Here is a 17,625-nt window from a genome sequence, read left to right on the forward strand (position 1 = left end):
GAATTGTGTAACAATCAGAGCCACCATAAAAATGGTAGTCTTTTTAAAAAAAGATTTATTTATTTATTTGAGAGGAGAGTGTGTGTGCATGCATTGGGGGAAGGGCAGAGGGAGAGAATCTTCAATCACAGTCCCTGCTGAGCACGGAGCCTGACATGGGGCTCCATCCCAGGACCCTGAGATCATGACCTGATCTGAAACCGGGAGTCAGAGGCTCAATCCACTGAGCCACCCAGGAGCCCTAAGATGGTAGTCTTGATAGATAGTAAGTTCTCTGCCACGGAAAGCATTCAGGGAGCATATTTAATGGAGTATTAGTGTGAGATTCATGTATCAGATAGGAAAACAGGACAAATGACTCTTAATGTCCTTGATAAATCAGGGATTCTATGAGTTTATGTACATGATCCTGGGAAATTATCCTCTGTCTGTGTTCATCTACACATCTACATTCATTCACAGTATTGCTCTTACCAACAAAATCACTGAGAAAAAGACTGATTTATTTGTCAAAAAGTGCATAATACAAGACCTACCTTGTCACCGTGGCTCATACATAGACACTCAACAAGTATTTGTCGAATGAATGAACTCGGCTTGTAATACCAAACAAATGAAAACAAAACACAGAGCTGTATGAATAATGCAGTATGGGAGTATGTGAATTAAATGCTACTAGCCACAGTTTCTATCTGTCTGCTTCCTGGACGAGGAAGAAAAATGACAAAAATCTTAGGATCCTTGATCTATCTTTCTTCCCCCTTTTTTCCCTCACTTGACATCACCTCCCAACCCTCCTTTAGGAATTCAGTTAGAAACCCCGAAGCTCCAAACAACCCCTCCCCCAACTAAAAGGAATTTTCTCTCAGTTACTTACCCCTGCTGACTGACAGACCGATCAAGGTAGAAAGACTTTCAGTCACTGTGTCACTTAACCAGGCCTGTGCATTTAATATCTTCCTCTGTGATTGTGGCACAAAGCTTCAAAAGTCTACTCAGATCTTAGTGAGCAAGGGGATGAGGCATTGAGGGTGGATCAGATCTGAACCTTCCCCCAAATTTCCCAGTGTGGTAGAAAACTTTTTAATAATGGGATCAATAGTTACTGATGTACAGTAGAAAGTTAATCAATTCAGCTAGGCAAATAATGAACCCAAACTACAATTCTACTTCTTTTACTACAGTAAAAGAAAAAAAAATGAAAAATAAAAATGAATCACATACTTTTTTTTTTTCAGGAGGGGAAATAAAAACTTAGAAAATCCAGGGGCGCCTGGGTGGCACAGCGGTTAAGCGTCTGCCTTTGGCTCAGGGCGTGATCCAGGCGTTATGGGATCGAGCCCCACATCAGGCTCCTCCGCTATGAGCCTGCTTCTTCCTCTCCCACTCCCCCTGCTTGTGTTCCGTCTCTCACTGGCTGTCTCTATCTCTGTCGAATAAATAAATAAAATCTTAAAAAAAAAAACTTAGAAAATCCATAAAAACCATCTCTTAACAGACTTACTACTCTTACACTTTCCAGTAAACTGTGCTTGCCCCTCCCTCAAAGTGGCTTTTTTTTTTTTGAGAGGGGCACTTGTATCATGTGTGTGTTTACACGTGTATGTGTGCGCACACATTATCTTCGAAAGGAGAAATAAGAGTGCCAGAGGAAGAGGGAGCCCTGTCTGCAAAGCCAGCCCTGAAGGTCCAGGGAATTCTATCCTTTCCATGGGGTTCAAAATGGGTTTTTCCAGCTCTTCCCACTCCCATGGGTAAAATGGGTCAGTCATTGGGCAAGGTGTGGCTGCTGGAAGCTTCTTTCCAGATACTGAGGGTTTAGATATGTCTGACACCCGTTGGCACATCTGGCTCTGGCTTTCCCTCTGTCCTCAAGCTTTTTCTCCCCTTTGGAGCGGTTTCTGCTCGCCAAACCCTCCAGCAGCCATTCCCCCTTTTCTTTTCTTTACATGCTGGGCTCCCCGTTCTCCTGACTTGAAGCAATCCCCTTCCCCTCCCTACCTTTGACCCAAGAGATTCAGATGCAAGTTTTACATTTCCAGCTCATTTGTTGCTAGCTGAACTAATTTATTTTTATAACTCCCTCTTTCTGACATCCTAAATGCCTCCATGTGTCTCTGTATCACTTCTACTCCTGCGAGCGTAGTTTCTAGTATCAAAGACGGTATTGCAGTGCATGCTCTGCAATTAGTTGAGGTCTCACTCTATTAATAGCAGCCCCATCCTTGGGCCTTCCAGGATTTCATGTATCCAGGGGAGAGAAATAAAGCCGCAGGGCATTTCACAAACAGCCTTCTGTAAATTCAGAGCATTAACGCCACGGCACATCTGATCTCAGCAGCGCCCGCCCCCCACCACTGGGGAGCAACTGCTTTAAAGCAGGAGTCTTCCTTTCCAGGCACACAGAAGCCCCGAGGTAGACAAGGTCGTGCCAGGTCTGGCGAGCACGGAGATTTAGTCTTTGGTTTCATGATGAACCCCGCTTCATGTTCTCAGCTGCCTTACCCTAATGATCCTTGATGCCACTGCCCTTGGAAGGAGGAAGACAGGAGTTGAAATGAAAACCTCAAGTATAAAAGACACTCAGCAATAGCCCTCCCAGCTGGGAGGTGGGCTGGCGATGCATGCTGTTGACCTGGCTGCTTGAATCTAATAACACAGACCAATGCCTGCAGCTCGCATCAGAGAGAAGAACAGAAAATCGTGGGACACTGTGGACACGGGGAATGGAAGGGGGAGGTTGCCCACTGGGGCGTTTTCAAGGCAGGTGGTCCGTCCTCTGTGCTAAGGGTTCTCTTTGATCGTGATCTTTTGATGACCAGCCTTAGGAGCCAAGGCCACCTGCGAAGTTGCTGACAGAGCAAATCGCTGAAGAAGCAGAGAGGAAAATTGGTTTCCGTGCAAATGGACTCACATCCAATACTCCCACCAGGCCCCACCTCCCTGGGGACGTGACTCCTGCCTGGCCATGTGGCCTTGGCCGAGAGGCTGCTGACACCATGACGCAAAGCTCACTGCGGCTGACGGCTGAGGCAGCTGCCATCCAGGGGCAATACTGGGGCTCAGAACTCTGCTCTCCAAAACCGGGGTGACTCCATTAGAACTTTAAGAACCCCCTTCTATTGACTTAAACTGTCAACCCGTTGATATCCAACCCGAGGTTTTCTCAAACTGAATTAAGCTGTTGGGAGGTTCTATGTGACGACACATTTTTAAAATGGCTTTTGGATGTGTGTCCCTGTCAGAGTCCTTTGCTTCCACGTGCACCCTGGAGAGAAAGCTCTGGTTTCAAATTCTTACCTCAAGGAGACTTTGGAGCCCAGGGAAAGAGTTTCAGCTACAGGCACACCTCTCCTGGAGGGGGTAGAGATGAGTAAGTTGGGGAGACTGGAGGGGCGCGATCCGTCCATTCCTTACTGCTTTCTGCCCCTTGTGAGGAATGCTGAGCTCCCGTGCCTGAATCCTGTTGTTCGTGCAGCAGTGTGGAGAGCTGGTCACAAGAGCGTCATCTGTCGGCCTGCTCCCTTTCCTTTCCCCCGACAGCTCAAACTCCTTCTAGATCACGGCAGTTCAGGAGCCATTCCTACCAAAGAGAGAAAAGCTCCCGGAGCTGTGTCGTATTGCCAGCAGGCAGCGTTCTCGTACCGGTACTGGCACTGACAAAGAGATGGGGAGATCTACCCCTTCCTCTCCAGTTGTGAGGAAATGAGTCCTGCGATGCCATTCTCCCCCATGTCACTCACAGGTAGAAACCGCTACGAGTAGACTGTTTGATCGTGAAAGGGTCACTGTCAAAGGCATAAAATAGCAACAATGGTGTTTTAAAGCACTGACAACTATGCTTTATCATGCCTAAGGTTCTTCTGTAGCGTTCCTGCCCTTGTACTGAAACAAAAAAAGCCTTTTTCTCAGAGAGGTGGAAGGGTTAAATCCCAAACCTGAACCACCAACCGGGATTTTCTGTCAATCCTCCTGGAAAGGGGCCAGAGCATCTCCTTCTAAGGCAAGTGCAGGCACCCTGGACATGGCCCACAAATGACTGTCATATTAGTTCCATTTTCCCGGTAGCCCTACAGAGGAGCAGGGCCCCAGCACCAGAAACAGCGGTGTTCAGAGCCAAAACATTCATTTCTCTCTTTCTCCCTCCTGGACACCCTCAAGCCATCTGAGCCTTTGAGCTATAAAGCTTGGGATCCATCTGTAATGAGACTGGTCAGCTCTTCACAAGAAATTTGTGTGGCCAATTCAGCCAATGATACTGATATCACCACTACTAATGCTAATAGCAATAATAATAATAATAACAACAATCAACAACAACAACAGCAACAATAATTGAGCTTTTACTGTGTGCTAGGCAACATGCAAACCATTTCCATTTATTAACTCACGTAATCCTCTTCATGGTTTACAGATACGCATGCATGCTTCTCCTACTGATACTTTTGTCATGTGGCTTGTAGGTGTGGGCAGAAATAGCATGTGCTAACTCATACTTAATTTTTCTGAGAGCAAACTTTCTTATGAAACACATTATATGGGATGAGTTTTATTTCTCTATTTTTAAATTCAGGACTTGAAGAACACCCCTATTTTATGGTGGAAGGAGAAGGATCTGACATCAGTTAGTCCTTTATCCAGTAGGTGCAGGGCTAAATATTTCTTTATATAAGATCTCACTCAATTCTCACAACAATTTTACAAAATAGATATTCTCATATTCATTGTACAGACTAGGAAATGGAGGTTCAGAGAGAGATTATACGAGAAGTAACCCACACAGTAAATTGTTGAATAGGATTTAAACCCAGTTCTGTTTGATTCTAAGCTTCAAGCTTTTCCCCATGCTATTGTTTTTACTTTCTTTCTACTCTCGAGCAGAGGCAAATCTTGCCAGACCATCTCTCTTTGCCCTGACCTACTCTTCCTTTCACCTCTCCTTTCTTCCCCCGTGGTCCCACACCCAGAGTGACAATTAGAAATGACAAGAGGGTTAAGTTGATAGTAACAACGTACCATTTCATGGCTTTTCTCCAGTTTGGACTCTAGAGGGTATGGTGGCCTTGCCACAGTTTCACAAGGTTCCAGAGGCACTAAAGGTGAGGATAAAAACCACAGCACCAAGGGGCATGCATTTCCGAAACCAACCGTAGCCTAGGATTGTAGCTAAATTCAGACTTTTTAGATTCATCTATACTCTTCTCACCCCCAATTCCTTTTTATTCACGTGTCTCTCACGTTAATCATTTCTTTCCAGCCTCAGTACTCTGCTGGAGGCTGGAGGTAGTACAAACCGGAATGAGACATGGAAAAGCTCTGCAGGTCTGTTACAGCGTGCTAGGGAGGTGAGGTACATGCATAGGCCCCTCCCCTCCTCCGCTCCCCCTACACCATATGCATCTTGAGGGCAGGAGTCCTTCATGTTCGTTCTCACGCTCTCCGCAAGGCCCCGCTGGGAACTAACCCTAACCCTAACCCTAACCCTAACCCTAACCCTAACCCTAACCCTAACCCTAACCCCCTCGCCCAACGTCAGACAGCCTCCTATAGTGATGATTATTCTTCCCTGGATTTTTCTAGCCAGTTAAGCTCACTTTAATCTTATTAGGACCTCTAGGTTCACTACCCAGAGTGGTCTAGTTTCTTCTAAGACCCAACCTACCCTGAGGAATACCCGAATCTCTGGGTTAGCTCTAACTGCCCCCCTTCCCTCAGTTTTCCAGTTCTCTCTTGGCTGATGATGATTGAGAGAGAAGACAGACATTAGTTTGGTAAACTTTATTTAAGCACATAACCGCTGTGTTTTGCAACTGTGGTTTTCATGTCGGCCTCCCACATTTCATGCATGTGTAGGTCTTGTGATCAGACACACAGACTGGACTGTAACGGGCTGTACATTCCTGCGGGTAGGGATCTTGTCTGTCATGTTGGTGTCTTCAGCACCTAGCGTAGTACGAGGAACATTGTAGGTACCAGATACAATATATTTTAAATAGATGATATCTATATTGCAGAATGTCCTTTTAAAATATCTCCTTCTGCACTCTCTCCTCTTAAAAAAGGTGCATTCTCTCTGTGTTTATTATTCTGGTCTGGGCTGGGACTTGAATGCTGCTGTAGGGTAGGATCGCGGTCATTTGGGAAAATCGTCATAAGCAGTGGCCTTGCCATGGGGACTTCCTATCTTTTCCGGTCGTGCTTGGATGTAGTTGATCCGCCCTTGCCTATGAAAAATTCAGTTTTGGTTTGCATCCCTGTGTGTTCACTCTACTGTGGCACCATCAAAATTCACCCTGTTTATTTCTAATCACTCCCCGATCTGCCAAGGAGATTTATAATTTCGGTCCTAGATACCACCATTTCTGCCAGTTTGCAAGCCCTTGCAAGTTTGAGGAGCTTGTGCAGAATGGGTAGAAAGCACTGGCCAGGCCCTCTGCGCCCTGCCCCTCCTGGGCGTGGTAGCACAGGAGATGGCTTATCACGCAGCAGCGGGGATTACACGAAAAGCGGGATGACTGGTCATTGGGTTACCTGTTGTAGAAATGCACAGAGGTGACCTGGCTTATAAAACTATATGAAGAATCCATGCTGGCTTTTCACGTGACACAGCTAGCCACAGAAGAGGCTTGCTAAGCCCTCACTCTGGAGCTTCCTGGGTCCTGACAGTTCCTTCTCATGAACAGGCAGAATCCACCAATCCTCACATGTCCTGTGAGTGATTGAGAAGACTCGAGAAGCTGTGCTCACTGACCAGAGCCTGTATCAGTATCTACCCACCTGTCTCTGCTTGGCTACTAGACACATGCTGAGTTTTGTTTTGTTTTGTTTTTAAAGATTTTATTTATTTATTTGACAGAGATAGAGACAGCGAGAGAGGGAACACAAGCAGAGGGAGTGGGAGAGGAAGAAGCAGGCTCATAGCAGAGGAGCCTGATGTGGGGCTTGATCCCATAAAGCCGGGATCATGCCCTGAGCCGAAGGCAGACGCCCAATTGCTGTGCCACCCAGGTGCCCCTAGACACACGCTTAGTTAGCTGGCGATCCAGCCTCTGACATTATGATCAGGAGCTGTACCATTTACATACAAAGCACTATTACACTGCCATAAAAAGGATGCGACTTGTGCTATTTGTGACGACACGGATGGACCGAGAGGGTAGTGTGCTAATGAAATAGGTCTGACTGAGAAAGACAAACGCCATTTGATTTCACTTATATGTAGAATCCAAAAAACAAAATGAATGAATAAACAAACAATCAGCAAAAACAGACCTGTAGATATACAGAACAAACTGATGGTTGTCAGGAAAGGGTCCGGGGGAGAGGCGAAATGGACGAAGGGGAGTGGGAGATACAGACTTCCGGTTAGGGAATGAACAAGTCACAGGAATAAAAGGCACAGAGCAGGGAACACAGTCAGTGATATTATAACAGTGTGGTATGGTGACCGATGGGAGCTACGCTTGTGGTGAGCACAGCATAACATATAGCAGAACCGACTATGTTGTACACCTAAAACCCATGGTTGTGTGCCAAATATACGCGAATAAAAAAAATTTAAACTACAACATGGAAGTATGTGCCTGAGTGCTTTGTTCTCTACAAAGCTCTGAATCGCCTCTTTTGTTAGACAAGCTCAGACTGTTAACCAACCAAGGCTAAAATAATCATCATTATCACTTCAACATGCAAATGTTATCTTACAGAATAATTCCAGACACTGTAATAGATTATAATATTTGTTCAAAATTCTTTCTTCCCTTCCACCGAGTCCATGGCTTCTCTCTGTGAGGATACGTCACTCTCCGACTGACATTGGGCTTGGCCACAGAACTTACTTTGATCAGTGGAACGTGTGCTGAAGTGAGCGTCTCACTGTCAAGTCCAGGCTTTCACAGTCGTAGTAAAGTTCTACTTGGTCTCTTGCATCGCAGCCAACAGCCGTGAGAAAAAATATACACTGGAAGCTCATCACACCTTCGGCTGGGTCATGGAATGAGAGGCTGACTTGAGCTCATGCGTCGGTGAGCTCAGCTGAGCCACAGCCGATTCCAGACTCCACAAGGCAGAAATACATGTTGTACACTGCTAAAATCATGGGATTGCTTGTTATGCAGGACTATTACAGCAAGACCTGAGTGTCAGTTTCTACATGTCTGTATTACCTCTGATTTTTCTCAAAATTGGTGCGGGAGGAATCATTGTACAGAGGAAGCAACTGAAGCTCAGAATTTGAGACTCATCAAATATTACAAAACTCGTCTTTCTGGAAGGCCGTGCTTAAGCCCAGATGTCCTGACGCCAATAGCAGTTCCCTTCCCATTTCATACACACTCAAACCTGTCCTCTATGGGAAGGCTCTAACCCATTAATAACCATTTTTTCTTCCAGTCTTCTAGCTAACTAAGCACATACCTAATAGCCATGTGGTTATGAGGTAGGAAGATTCTCTGATAAAAAAAATATTCAATTTAGTTAAATTTTATAGGAAAACATGCTATAGAAGTGTTATAAATTATTGACTATTTCCCATCTCAATTGATTCTCACAGTGTGCTGCATTTTTCTTCATTTTCTTTTGTAGTTGTCGTCAGAAAGGGAAGGATTAGCTTTTCAACTGCTGCCTAGGAAACTATTCCTAGTCCTTTTCTTAAATCTATTCACTGGACAATTGCATCTCCCTGCTGGGCACCGGGCAGCATTACAAGGGGTTCCTGGGCTGTAGCAGCTGCAGTCATTTCTTAGCAAAGATCAACTGGGTACCAACTGGCCTGAGTCCAGATGTCCAACTGACCATGTTAAATAGCTACCCAGGCAGGGACGGTTTAAACACAATGCCATATCCTCAAGATGTGTCTTACTATTATAGCTATTGACATGTATTAAGCACTTAGCATGCCCAAGTGCTTAATGCATGTTAATAACAGACTACCCACACACATGTGACTCAATTTGGTTAGCATATACCCCTTTTCTCCTTCCCTGCCATTTTATCCACATGAGTTTTCTGGGTCTGCTGAACCTGACTTTAGCTCCAAAGTGGGAGATGGAGAAGGATGAACCAAAGGACTGTACTTTGGAGTAGAGTTAACGGCTGATACACGCAACCCTTTGCACACATAGGTGACAGTGAACTGGAGAGAATGGGGTCATCCGCACTTTGGGAAATGGAATTAGAAATCTGTTCAGTGAGTTGGAGTGATCAGACCTGAATGAAATAATAGACAGGCAAGGCAGTGTCCCAGCGTCTGGACAGCAAGTGAGGAAGGCAAGCAGAATGTACAGGGGAGAACCACATGTGTGCATCGGGCATAACGGGAAACAGGGAGGACAGGGTCAGCAATACTGACCCACAGAGCAAGAAGAGTAGATCCTGCGAAGTCTGTCCTCCACCGACAACCTCTGAGCAGAATCCCATACCGTGGCCAAAATTTCCTTTTTAAAAATTTAACAATTACCTGTTGAGCTCTTTGTCCATTCCAAGCCCAGTGCTGAGCAATATTTGCATATGATGGTAACCAAACAGACAAGACATTTGCATAATTGCTTGACTGGACATTAAAGTGCTGGGAAGAAGATTCTCACAAAAGTACCAATACAATTTAGTATTCAAAATACCTTTAAAGAGGGGTGGCTGCATGGCACAGTCAGGTGAGTGTCTGACTCTTGGTTTCAGTTCTGGTCTTGATCTTAGGTCATGATTTTGGGTCATGATCTTGGCTCGTGGGATCAAAACCTGAATTGGGCTCTGTGTTTAGTGTAGAATCTGCTTAAGACTCTCTCTCCCTCTGCCCCCTGCTCCTGTGTGCACTCTCTCTCTCTAAAATAAGTAAATGAATCTTTAGAAAAAAACCTTTAAAGAAATATTAACAGGAACTATCTGATTCATCAAGAGATATACCCCAAGTCTATGAAGTGCTCAGCTCAGAACAAGAAAAAGTGGGTTTCAGGAAGAGCAGCAGGGAGCTAGGTCCCTTGTGACCATCACTGGGAAGAGTTACTGAGGAGGCAGGTATGTCCTTTTGTCAATTAGAATAGTCTCACCTGTTTCAGATGGTATCTGAGGATGGCCTTCCCAAATGTTAGGGTGCATCAGAATCACCTGGAGGGCTTGTTAAAGCACACCCCCTCATCTTCAGATTCAATAGGTCCGGGGTTGGGCCTGAAAATGTGCATTTCTAACAAGTTCCCAGGTGATGCTGCTGGTCTTGGGATCACACTTTCAGAGCCACTGATTTGAATCCTGTTTCCTAAACTCCCCTATTGGCGATAATCGCCTATAAATGTAGATTTGGGTCTCTCTTCCTTTATCGCTGCTGCAAAGTGGGGTCCCTTTGGATCCATACCTTTCATTCCTCACTTTGGAGTTGAAGCCAGGGCCAGCAGCTCCGGAGCAGTGCTGTGGATAGAATGATGGAGAGGGAGAAGCTGTTCAAACACCCAATTTTCTAGGCCTTTCCTCTGCATATTTGTATATAGTAGAACTGGGGAGAGGTCCAGAAACTGGCATTATTCTCATATACATCAAGAGACACTTGTGATCAGGTAAACCTAGGAAACCTAAGTTTCCCTCCCATGATTTTATGAAGACTGTTACATAGTGTGACAGAGAGAAATTCAGGTTGCACTGCGTTTAGCAACTTAGGTGAAGTATAAAGATAAATGGCTGTGGAGTCAGAGACCTGGATGATATTTGACATTCCTACGTGTTGTGACTATGGGCAAACCTCTAAATAGGAGGGTTATGTGTAAAATACAGCATTATCCGCAGAAGTAGACCAATAACACCCAGTTGTTCCTTTAGCTTCTACCGTGGCTCAGGCGGTTACCAAAGTGAGCGAGGACAGATACGGTCCCCACCTCCACAGGCACACACGATACAGGCAAGCAAAACGTGATGTAAGTGGTAACAATGAGGTGTGATGAGGTGTCCCCCTTTGATCAAAGGGTTTCCATAGCATATGAGGAGATAATGTAGAACTGTTGGAAATAGAAAGCTCACTAGCCATAAAGGAATTGACTTGACCATCACCATCCTCATTACGGGCAGGGGACAGTTCTGATAATGGTCACAGAGAGATAAGAAAAGGAGACCAGAAAATGGACAGCCGAACTGGGAAGTGTTGACAAAATAAGCGAATGGCCAAGAGGAGAGGAGGCAGGGAGGCTAGCGTGGTAGAAACTAGGAGAGGACAGAGTTTTACAGACTTTGAGAGCAGGGTGGGCAGTAGTTACAAAGGCTGCAGAGAGATCAAGGACAGCAAGAGATGGCATCTGGGAGGCTGAGCTGGGCAACCGGTGACTCGGGGGAGGAAGGCAGATGGTACAACGAAGCATGTTATTTTCCATCCGTTTTATCGAGCAGGACACTGAGCAACAGAGAAAAATACCCCCAGGTAAGTCATTTGCAGAAATCAGATCAAAACGCTCTGCCTTCCCGAAGGTCAAGTTATGTCATTGCAGATTAGAGTCCCAGTCACTTGGCTGGTCTCCACCGCTGGTACGGATGCCAGCCCGAGCAGTCCTCGGGGACCACACAGGCGAAATGACTCCTTTTGGAGGGAGCTTCTTGCATGTCTGGTGGCTTCTTTCAGTGCAGAGTCCGTGGGCTGACTCCCTTGGTTACGCATCTGTAAGGTACTTTGAGGGTTAGGAGGCTGGCGCGCTATAAACTGTTGCATCATTAATAACAAATAAAGCTCTGCAAGAAACCTGCATTGCAGACATGAGCTCCACCAAACAAGAGATCCACCATGGGGTGAATTTCATAGGAAGTAGTAAAAAGGATGACTTCTTGGGGCGGGGGTGGGAAGGAAGAGTTAGACAGCGAACATGTGTTGTTACTGACGTTTCAAAATATATGCATTTTTAAGGTATGGGGAGAAAAACCTGTCCCTACGCTGGCTCTTCTAATTCTACTGGGCTGTTCACAAACCTGAGGCATCAGGACTGGAAAAGTCTGAGGCCACAAAATGTAGATGAACTGCGGGAACAGACACACGGCCACAGCAGCAGATGAAAGGGAGGCGGCTGGGGAAGGGCTCAGCTGAAGATGATGAGGCATTACATAATGAATTTTGTGAGTAAGTAACTCACTTTAAAATTGCTCCTTTTGATCTGTTAAGAAGGTGTTTACTGTAATCAGGAAAAGGTTTACTTGGCAGAGGGAAGAAGAGAGAAAGAGGAAGCCAGAGAGACTGTTTTCGATCTGGTTTTAAACAATTTTCTTTGCTCTTTCTGGTGTTTAGATCCTTCCCTTCTTGATGATTCCCTCCACCTTCGTAGAAAAGCAAACTTAATTTTCATGAAATATTGGGGGTTTAAGGGTGGAGGAAGTGGCGGGAGAGCAGATGGGAAAGGGATAAACCCAGAGATGCCTTGCTTTGTAAAGTGAATTATGGTTTTAAGCCGGATGAAACTACAGCAGCACAATCGCTGATACAATGTGAAAGCAGAGATGAAGCATGTGAGGAAAACAGCAAATCTCTGCCCATGTAACGGATGAGGCTTCCTGGTTTTTAGGGATTTCTGGGCATTGCTAGGAATGCCCCTCTCCGTCACCTCAGATGCTCTTACTGCATTGTTTCAGACAATTCAGGATGCAGGAAAGCTGAAAGTTCTTTCCACTGGGGAGGGAAGGCGAGTGTCTCTGCGCCATTAAATTTGAGTGTGCACGTAAGCCTTTCTACCACCGATGGGTGTAACGAAGATTCACGACGCTGACTGCCCAGTCAAGTCTTTCTCTTTTCTTCTTTTTCTACAATCTTTCTCTCTCCCCGTCCCTCTTTCCCTCCCTCTCCCTCTCTCTCTCTCACTATCTCCAGGGATCTCGAGGGAAGTGGCTTTGGCAATAACGGCTTTTATCCCCAAACTGTGACCACGCAACGTGACATTAGCCATCTATGTCCCCTTATCTACTTCCATTCAGGTTCTCACTATGCAAGGACCAGGTGGCCCCTGGAAGCATGGGGCCTGCAGGTCGCATCCCACTTCCGGGACGACCAGGTCTGGGGACAGCAGATAGGAAAGAAGCATGAGCTCAACTGCTAACTGTACAGTCATGTCATGTCAACAGAAAAGACCTCATCCCTTACTTCTCCCAGAAAAATCTCTTAGGGGAAACCCTAAGAATGTTAAAATGTTGCTTTGACAAGTCAAAAATCCCTTTCTATCCTCTCAGGATTTGGGTAAAGAACACAGGAGTCTGTATAGGTCCAAGAACAAACCAACCAACCACGCACGTGGCGGCAGGTGCTACAGAGCAAATCCAAGCATGACGACAGCTGGGGCAGGTCATGTCTCTGGGTAACCCATTCCCTGGGTACCCTTATTTCAGGTGAAACTCCTCAGACAACAGACACTTTGAAGTCCCTAAGTGACTTACTCCTAACCCTTCAATGTCTTTCCCAAGAAAATTTGCTCAGCTCCCATTCCCAGGGACAACCACACCTCTGAGGGTTTTCCTAAAAGATATCCAGCAAAGAACCTGGCATGGTGGGCAATGAGATATTTGTCAATGGCATGCTAATGGTAAGACCACAAAATAAATTTCAAGTCGGACACTTTTCTTTCAAAGAACTTAAAAATAAAACATTTAACAAGTCATAGAAAAAGTGTCTCAAATTGAGGAAATGGCCAGATTTTAGTGTCCCTGTCCTAAATATTGGGTTTTCTGGCATTTTATAAAAATTTGTTTTAAAAGATTTATTTAATTATTTCGGGGGGGGACTGGGGGGGCAGAGGGAAAAGGAGAGAGAGAACTTGAGCAGACTTGGTGCTGAGGGTGGAGCCTGATGCAGGGGTCAGTCTCACAAGCCTGGGATCATGACCTGAGCCTTAAGCAAGTCCAACGCGTGACCGGCCGAGCCTCACAGGTGCCATGGTTTTCTAGCTTTCAAAGGTTTTAAAAATAATTTTGCAGAAAATTTCAAACACATACAAAGTAAATAAAATTAAATATGGAACCCATTACCTTGCTTTAACAGTCATCCACATTCTGTTCTTGTTCCATCTAAACCTCTACCTACTCCCCCTCACTTGATTAATATTTCTATTTATGATTTTGCTAAAATGAATGTACCCTAAAATGCACGAATCTTAGCTGCATGAGTTTAACAAATGGATATACACATGCAACTCTTTCCCCTATTATAAATACCACATTTTCATCTCTCCAGAAATTTCCCTCATGATACTACTAGGTCATCTTAGACAGTTTTGCCTGTTTTAAAAGCCATTTCTGCCTGTTTTAGGACATCATGTAAACAGGACCATATAATGTGTATTTTTTGTGTCTTTTTTCTTCACGTTGAATGATGTCTCTGAGATTTGCCCATACGCTTGCATGCGTGTGCAGTTCTTCACTTTGCTGAGTAGCCTTCCATCATCTGACTATACCACAGTTTGTTTGTCCATTCGTCTCTTGACGGACACTCGGACTGTCTTCGCTTGTTAGCTATTATGGAAAAAGCTGCAATAAACATGCTTGTACATGTCTTTTGGTGGGCGTTTGTTTTAATTTCAGTTGGACAAATAGTGAAGAATGGAATTGTGGAGTCAAAGAGTAGGTATACATGTCACTTCATAAAAAAAAAAAAACTACCAGTTTTCCAAAATGATTATATGATGTTCCGTTCCCACCAGCAGTGTATGAGAGTTCTCTCTGCTCTGCATCCTGTTCACGGGTGGTATTTGCCCATCTTTTTAATTTCAGCCATTGTGGTGGGTGTTAGTAGTATCTCATCGTGGTTTTAATTGCTTTTCCTCTATGGCTAATGATGATGAATACGTTTGATGTGCTTATTTGTATTTCTTCTTTTGTGAAGGGACTGTCCTCTGCCCATTTTAAAAATCAGATTCTTTGGATATTCTGCGTATAGGCTCTTTGTCAAGGTGTCCATTTCTGGATTCTCCATTCCAGTGTATAGGTTCTTAAGAGCAAGAAAGATGTGAGAAAATATGTGTGTTAGATAGATAAACTTTATTCAGGGATGAGTTACAATGCTGTCAGTTGAGTTCAATGCTGATGGATCAATAATATTTATTAAATAATTTGTCCTTAAACAGAAACACACATAAAACAAAGTTATGTATTGATTGGTTGATGAGAAGTTTTTGAGCAGAGGCTCACGGGAACCAGTTGTATTTCTCCTAGGAGCAATGATTCGATATTTGCTAATTTAGTGTATGGCTACTTCATAGAACATAACTACTGAGAATAACAAGAATCTACTATTTATATATATATATATATATATATATGGAATATATATATATATTTATATATATATATGGAATATATATATATGGAATATATATATAGTTTTCTGTCTGAAAGAACTACATCTGTGTGTTTATCTATATATATCTATAATTATATATAATCTATATAATATTAGATTTACCCACATATTTTCTATTTCAAAATCTTCATTTTTTCATTTAGATGACAGTGTCATTTCTCTTCAGCCAAATAGAACTTTCTTCAGGGTATACTGAAGTGCAAATCTGTTAGTAACAAATGTTAGTTTTTATTCATCTTAAAATGTCTTATTTTAGGTTTCAATTTTGAAAGATATTTTCACCGGATTTAGAATTCTGGATTAACCGTTTTTATACTTGGGCACCTTAAAAATGTGCCATTGTCTTCTGGCCTCCGTTGTTTCTTTTGAAAAGTCAGAAATCATTCTTATTATGATTCGACTGTTTGTAATGTGTCATTTCTTTTGGTGTGTTTTCAAGATTGTGTCACCATCATTGGTTTTTCAGAAGTTTGTAATGTACTTTTGTCTGTTTTTCCATTTTATCCTGCTTTGGGTTTATTTAACTGCTTGGATCTGTCAATTGATGCTTTCACCAAATTTGGGGTTTTAGGCCATTAATTCTTCATGTATTTTTTCTTTCCCATGCTCTCTATCCTTTCTTTTTGGAATTCTAGTTACACATATGGTAATTTTTTGATATTGTTCCACAGGTCTTTAAGGTTCTTTTCATCTTTCTTTACTATTTTTCTGTGTTCTTTAGATTGGATATTTTTTAAAATCTACATTCAAGTTTACCAGCTCTTTTCTTCTGTCTCCAATCTTAAGTCCATCGTATAATTTAAAAATTTCAGTTATTGTATTTTCTAGCTCTAAATTTGCCTTTTGCTCTATTTAATAGTTTCAATTTCTCTGCTAGGATTCCCATCTGTTCATGCCATTTGCATACATCTCCCTTTAAGTCTTTGAATGTATTTATGATGCCTATATCAAAGTCTTTGCCTATTTAATTACAACATTTGGGTCATTTTAAGGTTAGTTTCTAATAACTGTTTGGTTTTTTTTTTTTTTTTTTTTGTATGAATCACTGTGATGTAATAAAAACTATTTGGTCTTTGTCCTGGTTCCTAGCACAGGGCTCCTAAAACCCTTGGAATCTCTAGAGAGGTAAGAGTGTCTGGTACGCCAGTGAGATGACTCTTAGCTGGGGACCTCCTAGATAGCTTCAGGATACAGACCGGTCACCAGAAAGAGAAGCCATGATTAGAGGGTTGGGACTTTCAGCCCCACCCTCTGACCTCTGGGAAGGGAGAATGGGGAAGGGGAGAGCATCTGGAGATTGAGTTCAATCAACAATGGCCAATGATTTAATCAGTCATGCCTACATAATGAAACCTCCATCAAAACCTCTAAACCATAGGGTTTGGAGAGCTCCCAGGTTAGTGAATACATGAAAGCGTTAGGTGGGTGGTGGGTGGCATGCCCCTCTCTCCCCATCTCCCACCTCTAATTACTTGTCCTATACTACTCTTCCATTTAGCTGTTTCTGAGTTGTGCAGAAATAAACTGGTAATAGTAAGTAAGGTGCTTTCCTGAGTTCTAGGAGTCATTCTGGAAAATTATCAAATTGATATATAGCTGGTCAGTCAGAAGTGTGGGTAGCCCCTTGGGACTTAAGACTGGCATCTGAAGTTGGAGTATGTTGGTGAAGTTAAGCTCCTTAACTTGTGGAGTCAGCACGAACTCCAGATAGTGTCTGAGCATGGAACGATTGGTGTTGGAAAAGACACCGTGTATTTGGTGTTGGAGGAAAAAACTCCCATGTGATGTCATAAGTGGGTGTCAGAACCTGAGAGTCACATTTTCCTGCTTGTTCTCGTGTTTAGGGACTCACAGCTTTAGTGAAGCTGGGCATTATAAATGATATGTTATAGAGACACTGGATTTTATTTTGCTCCTCAAAAGTGAGATTTGTTCTCTAATTCAGTTAGCTTGGCTGGACTGAAATTCCAAATTCTATCTCCTCTGTATAGAACAGTAGCTGAAATTTCTGTTCAATATTTTAGCTTTCTAGATCCTGGTTGTTCTTTACAGACTCCCCTAGGACTTCCCCTAAACATGAATGCTTTAGTCTACAGCATAGGGCCTTGTTAGATTTGTGTGTGTGTAGATTTGGGGTCTCAGCCTGTCTGGGGCTCCCCCGCTTCCATGATTTCCCTCTGACTATTTGGCTATTCTGCCACCCACAAACCTGTAAGGTTGCAGCTTTCTGTCACCTGAACCTCCTGTAGATGAGCAGTATTTTTAGATAAAACACCACCTCCAAATCTCATCCTTCATTGCTCCTCTTTCAAGGAAAGATACCT

The sequence above is a fragment of the Ailuropoda melanoleuca genome, chromosome 2 (genome assembly GCF_002007445.2).
Source record: "Ailuropoda melanoleuca isolate Jingjing chromosome 2, ASM200744v2, whole genome shotgun sequence".
In the NCBI taxonomy this organism is placed as follows: Eukaryota; Metazoa; Chordata; class Mammalia; order Carnivora; family Ursidae; genus Ailuropoda; species Ailuropoda melanoleuca.